We start from the raw sequence: 7,026 nt of genomic DNA, 5'->3' as shown, positions 1-7,026 counted from the left end.
AAATATATTCCTCTATGATAGTAGTAAATAAGAATTACGTTAGACTCAATATTTGTACAGACCAACAGTTATAAGCCTAACATTTGAGAATAACATAACATGTTAGGCCCACTTGTATGTTAGAGTAATTTGAATGAGAAACATTCTAGTTTTGCACTTTTGCCTATTCTTTTACGGAGTAGTAAATAGAAGATTCACTTGTATAGAGAAACAAATATCTTGTTATTCTTTACCTATTTCACTTTAAACTTATTTAAAATATATTTAAAATATTTACCCGTTGTAACCTTAATACAGATTTATCCGTCTTAAATATTTTGTTATTCCTTACATATTTCAGTTTTGTCTTATTTAAAATATTTGGCCCGCTATAACTTTAATGCAGATTTATTCGTCTTTGGAGAGACTAGTTGGTCCATTGTCATTATAACCTTGGTCAACCCATGAGCAATTTGATTACCATAATACCATCCTTTAATAAAAATTATAAATATAAATGATTTTTTGTCAAACACAACCTTTAAAAAAAATTCTTCAAAACACCATTATCGGGAAATCCAGCTTAATAGAAACCGCCGTATTCAAAAAAATTCTAGACGAATGTTCCGCCCGTTTTGCCGCGAAAGCACATTCACAAACACCTTTTCTCGCTCTCTCTCCCTCTCTCTCTCTCTCTCTCTCTCTCTACTCTCCAGGAAATTCCACAAAAACTCTTAACATTCTTTCCTCCTCATACTCTCTATAATCCATCTTTGTCTTCATCCTTATTGATTTTCTGATTGTTCTTGTTTTATTTTATCACAAACATCAAATTTATTGTTGTTCTCTTATTGATTTTCTGATTGTTCTTGTTTTATTTTATCACAAACATCAAATTATTGTTGTTCTTGTACAATTAGCATGGGGAGATCACATGCAAACTGTTCTAATGAGTGTTTGCAATGTGTTCTTCACCGGTATTCACTTGGTACTTCAGATGATGAAGCTGAGCAAAACATATGTTTAAGAAAAGCAAAACATATTTAAAATTAGATTTTAATTTATGTTCATATTAATTACTATAGACAAAATTGTAGAAGTAAAATTTTGTATTTATTCAAGGAGAAGAGGTTTTGAACTTTGCATACAACTGTACACAATAACATTGCAAAACCAAACAACTGGTAGTTCTTGCTCAAAATCGAATATTGTATTTGCTTTGAACGTCACTAGGGGACGAGTGTTTTCTACAAACTCAAAATTCGACTTGTAAAAGAAAAATCACATAAATGTGCAAAATAAACTCGATAACAATAATATTTACAGTCATCCATAATTTTTTTAGAGGAATACAGTCATCCATAACTAGCAAGTATAAAGAAAGGGTTTTTACATTCTCATGGCCTCATGCGAGGTCATGAGCGATTTTATTTAAACCTCTAGGAATGAAACTAATACTTACGCAATGGAAATTTGCGTAAAGTAAGGCTATATCATCGAGAATTCCCATAATTTGATGATTCTGTCCGTTCCGCTCCTGAAATTTGGGCCACCAGTTGGAGTTGGAGACAATCAGAAGACACATCCAAATATAGACAATCGCGATCACGAGCCCATATGAGAACAACCTTAACCCCAGAGCCTCCGCTTGAAGTGCAGACTACGCTCTGTCTTTGCCCTCCCCCTAAAAACGATCTCCCCTCCTTCATCGTAAGCAACCCATCTAATCGCCGCCGCCACATCGTACGAGTTATGCCAACTTGCATCCACCTTAACCCTTATAGCTTGACATGTATGTTTTCCTAATAATACCGTCAAAGCACAACCGCCAAAACAAAGATAAGGCCTAATGTACATATGCTTGTCCATTATTAATCATTCGATAGTAGTCCCAAGGCACTACCCTTATAGCTTCTACACACTCATGATCTGCACCAAATTGTCAGAAAACATGAAAACATAAGCCCCTCAAGTATATACAGGGAGTACAATAAAGTAGGAGAAAAGAGCAGAGTATTGACGAAACCTGCCAGCTTCGTAGCTTGATCCTGGGTCAGGGGTACAAAGAAGACCGATTTCTGAATTGAATAAATCTTGCTTCCGCTTTCAGAGCTACAAATCCAATTCAACCACATCATATAAAAACTAAACAAATTGACGAAAAGCAACAACATAACAAGAGAGAAAATCAAATTCCATGCCAAGCATAGCAGACATCTGTATACGTATATGTATATGTATATGTACACTACAAGAAATCCTGTTTCGGGCGACTACGTTTGGCGACTGAAATTAGTCGCTAAAACGAAAATGGTGACTGAAATTGGTCGCCAGAGCACTGTAGAAACACTTAGTCGCCAATTGGAAATCGGGCGTCTGAAGTCAGTCGCTAAAATTGGCGACTGACAAAGTAGTCGCCAAATAGCCAAATTGGCGACTAAAAGTAGTCGCCAAAATGGCGACCGAAAGACAAATTAGTCGCCAAATTGGCGACCGAAAACTGTCTCTAATAAAAAATTTCAGTCGCCAATTTCGCATTGAAAAAAATAAAAAAAAAAAAGTCGCCTAAAAGATCTGCCCATTAAAGAAAAGCCACAGATCTCCAAATTTCAATTACAAATCGCTCATCATCGCCAAAATTAATTTGCATTACAAACTGTTAAATTTACCACTACTACAAATACTAAAAAAAGCCACTATTACAAATACTAAAAAAAAATATTAAATTTACCAACAGCCTACAATAATTAAGCTCGAAAAAAAACCATGAGCAATTGAACAATACATTGGATGCCTTGGAAGGAGGGTGAGAGTCGTTGTTAATGAAGGAGGGTGAGATACTTTGGAACTAAAATCTGAAAAAATTAATTTATAGGACAAATAGAACAATATCTTTAATTAAATGAATGAGGATGAAATTATAATGAATTTTAGAGAAGATGAAGTTGATATTTTTGTGATTGGATAAATGAATCTCGTTTTAAGAACATGAAGTTGGTATTTTTGTGATTAAACAAAAAAAATGAGCAATTGAACAAAACATTGTATGCCTTGAATTTTTGGGGAAAATAGAGAGAAAGTGATGATGGATTTGTTTGTTTGAGTAAAGATGGAGAAAAGGTGATGGAAAAATGAAGGAAACTAAGAAAGAAAGAGGCGGGTGTTTGTTTGTGTAAAGTAAAGGGCAGGGTCTACTGGGGGAGGTGGGAACCAATTTGTTTGTGTAAATTAAAAATGGCGACTGAGATTCAAATTGGTCGCCAAATTGGCGACTGAATATGGTCGCCCAATCTTATTTTCAGTCGCCAATATTAATTAATGTACAGATTTGTGTAGTCGCCAATTTGGCGACTAATATCAGTCGCCCGAGGAAATTTGTTAGTCGCCAATTGGCGACTGATCTGTACAGTCGCCATTTTTAGTCGTCCGAATCGTGTTTTCTTGTAGTGGTATATGTGTATGTAAACTCTCTTTTCACATTGACATGATATAGATTTTTATTATTCTTCAAAAAAAAAAGAGCCACATATAAGTTGTAACGTCGAAAGCCTTAAAGAAACAGAACACAAGTGAGTAGGAAGTTCAAAGGAATACCTCAACCAGACCTCCCAAGTTTTCCTTGTTTGCTACACAAAGACCGGAAACCATGTTAGAACTTATGGCGCTAATAATTAGCCTAATAACACAAGGATGGCAAGAATTGACCAAGCAACGTTCTCAAACATAAAAACTACCACCTGAAATTTTCAGACCAATAGTCTTGCCCTGTGTTTTCGGCGTGGAGATGAGATGATTCCAGAAAATTTCTCAAGCATCGTTGTTATCCAACGAACTCTTGAAGTACGTGACGCGTAAGGGGTAGCGCTGTCATAGAGAAAACAAACATAAATGTCATGGCAAAACATATATACACAAGTTTAAGGCAGAGGACAAGGTAATAAGGGACTGTGGAGGAACCTTTTCCAAGTGTGGGTACACTTCCAAAGCCAAATCAGGCCTATCCCTTTTGCGATTCATGTGAGTATAGCCTTCTCGATATGTCCTGAAAGCTTGAAAAAACACTTTGATGATGTCAATGGTGGTGCCGGCGTCAATAATAAGAGCAAAAGACGGATCCCTCATCTTTTGGATGCGCATTTGTGTGGAGAGGTCGATCTCAGGGGGGAAGTCGCCAATAGCACTAGTACGATACCAGCCAATCACATCTTCCAACCCTCCTGTCTGTACAAGAAAAAATTACTCAGATTTCTATAGGAAGAGGCCTGATTTAGGGGCAGGCACTAGGCAGGCAGCAAAACTCGTGCTTTTATCTTATTTTTGACTCGACTTTGTGTGTTTTAATTGTTAAAAACCTCATTTTAATAGTTAATTAGAAGCAATGGATGTTATTACATTTATCGCGAATAAGTGTTGTATCTCGAGTATTTGGTGCTGCTTTTGGTGTATTATTTTTGTAGGTACCAAATGAGATGAGAACGAGTGAAAGACGGTAAATGCTCAAGTAGTAGACACTAGACAGTCATCCATAAATTTTTTTTAGAGGGATACAGTCATCCATAATTAGCAAGTACCCAAGTATAGTAGACAGTAAGTTTTCCTAATAATACAAAGATAAGAGCACCCACAATAGAGATGATTGAACATCCTCTTAGTTCTCTCTCTCTTCTAAAAGGACATCCTCTCTACTGTGAGGCATATGTTATATGTCCTCTTAGCAAGAGGAAGATGGTTGATTTCTCTACTTTTAGAGGAAAGTAGAGGAAAGTTGCTTCCTCTACTTTTAGAGGAAAGTAGAGAAAGTTGCTTCCTCTACTTTTAGAGGAAAGTAAACATTGGCCCTAGTGCCCACTAACCAACCATTATTTGCTATGTGTCTAATAATTTAATTATTTAGTAAGTATGAAATTATTTAAAGTAAGATTGTTAATTAAAGAGGATCCTCTCTATTGTGGTATAAAAATTAAAAGAGATAGAGGAAAAGGATGATATAATGAAAAATAAGATAAATGAAAAAGAAATTGAGGTGTCACAAAAATAGAGAGTGAATGAAAAAATAAGAGGATGGTAACCTCCTCTCTATTGTTGGTGGCCTAATGTGCATATGCTAGTCCATATGGTGGACAACTATTTATCATTCGATAGTAGTCCCAAGGCACTACCCTTGTAGCTTCTACATACTCATGATCTGCACCAAATCGTCAGGAAAACATGAAAACGTGAGCCCCTAAAGTATATACAGGGACTAAAATAAAGTTTCAGCAAAGAGCGATTATTGACGAAACCTGCCAGCTTCTTAGCTTCATCCTGGGTCAGGGTGCAAAGAAGACCGATTTCTGAATTGAACGAATCCTGCTTCCGCTTTCAGAACTACAAATCCAATTCAACCACATCATATCAAAACCAAACAAATTAACAAAAAATAACGAGATAACAAGAGACAAAATCAAAACCCACGCCAAACATAGCAGACATCAGTATATGTATATGTATATGTATATGTATATGTATATGTATATGTATATGTATATGTACCTGCCAACATCTTTCACCAATTTGCTGTATAGTCCCTCTATAGCTTCCACAGGTGAGCTATATTGTTTGGTAAGCTCTCTTTTCACACGACCTTGACACATAATTTTATTTTTCTTCAAAAAAAAAGAGCCATGTGAGCTATAAGTTGTAACGTTGACAACCTTAAAGAAACAAAACACAAGTGGGTAGGAAGTTGGAAGGAATACCTCATCCGGACCTCCCAACTTTTCCTTGTTTTCTACACAGACCGAAAAACATGTTAGCCTAATAACGGCAAGGATGGCAAGATACACATGTTTCTAAAATGACATGGACCAAGAATTGACCAAACAACATTCTCAAATGTAAAAATTACCACCTGAAACTTCCAGACCAATAGTCTTGCCGTCTGTTTTCGGCGTGGAGATGAGATGATTCCAGAAACTTTCCCAAGCATCGTTGTTATCCAATGAACTCTTGAAGTATGTGACGCGTAAGGGGTAGCGCTGTCACAGAGAAAACAAACATAAATGTCATGGCAAAACATATATACACAAGTTTAAGGCAGAGGACAAGGTAAGAAGGGACTGTGGAGGAACCTTTTCCAAGTGTGGGTACACTTCTGTTCCGGGTGTAATTCCAGAGCAGATATTTGTTACCACTCGTAGCTAGTAGAATGATGTCCTTGCTCGAATCCTCCTTGCGGTCTCCTGAAACGATGAACAAACTGAGGGCTCGGCTTTGGCCGAGCGTACTCACTCCGACGCTCAAGTCAGTAAACTTAGAGAGAAGTTGTTGTAACTTGGCTAAGAGTGTATTGTAGAGAGATAAGGAAGATATTACCAGATGAATAGTGGTTATTAGGTCAATTTGTGGATCCTTTCCTCAATGAAGGTTGAGGAGTATTTATAGGCATTCACCTTTTGTCACGTAGTGGCCAAGTGGCCAAGTGGCTCATTAGGTGAAAAGACCGTTGTACCCTCGGCCGATGGACCTGTGGTATGCTCGCCGAGGGTCTTGGATATGAGTACGCGGATGTGTGTCCCGGCTGACAGGTTGTTAGGCCGGGACCCAGGTGACAGGCCGATGGGCTCCATCGGCTAGATCGTCTAAGTCGTTGACTTTCTTTGTGGATACCCTTGACCTTGCTCAATATGTTGACTTGGTCAGCGGTGCAGAATATGCCCCATCAATTTGCCCCCAGCGTAGTCTATGCCGTGGTATGGGCTCCGATGTATGTTGAGCGTATATTCTGCGTAAGTATTTTTGCAAAATTTCTGGTATCGGCGTAGTTCTTGTTAGGCCGTACCATATCCCCCCTCCACATGGATGCGTAAGGGGCATCCGATGTGGAAAAGAATATGATTTGGCCGAGACCGGGCCGAGAGTCTTAGGTTTATTTTTGATTGCCCCCGGCCGGTGCTTCCTGGCTTGGTCGATCATGTGGCCGGCGGATAGCAGGTACCTAGGAATTTGTTGAGGGAGATGAACAGGCGAAGAGATGTGAATGGGCGTGTTGAATACGCTTGGTCACTG

The 7,026-nt window shown here is 38.0% G+C and overlaps 1 long non-coding RNA gene across 1 annotated transcript; it reads right to left on the bottom strand.

Moving 5' to 3' along the window:
• Positions 1-1,229: 1,229 nt before the first annotated feature.
• Positions 1,230-3,144, bottom strand: LOC141593969 (uncharacterized). Its single transcript, XR_012521970.1, has 3 exons — positions 2,765-3,144; positions 2,006-2,091; positions 1,230-1,908 (listed from the first exon to the last, which is right to left on the bottom strand). It is a non-coding gene; the product is annotated as an uncharacterized LOC141593969 (long non-coding RNA).
• Positions 3,145-7,026: the final 3,882 nt, after the last annotated feature.

This window comes from Silene latifolia, chromosome 8 (genome assembly GCF_048544455.1).
Source record: "Silene latifolia isolate original U9 population chromosome 8, ASM4854445v1, whole genome shotgun sequence".
Classification (NCBI taxonomy): Eukaryota; Viridiplantae; Streptophyta; class Magnoliopsida; order Caryophyllales; family Caryophyllaceae; genus Silene; species Silene latifolia.
Note: the sequence above shows the minus strand (reverse complement) of the source record. Positions and strands in the feature narration are given on the sequence as shown.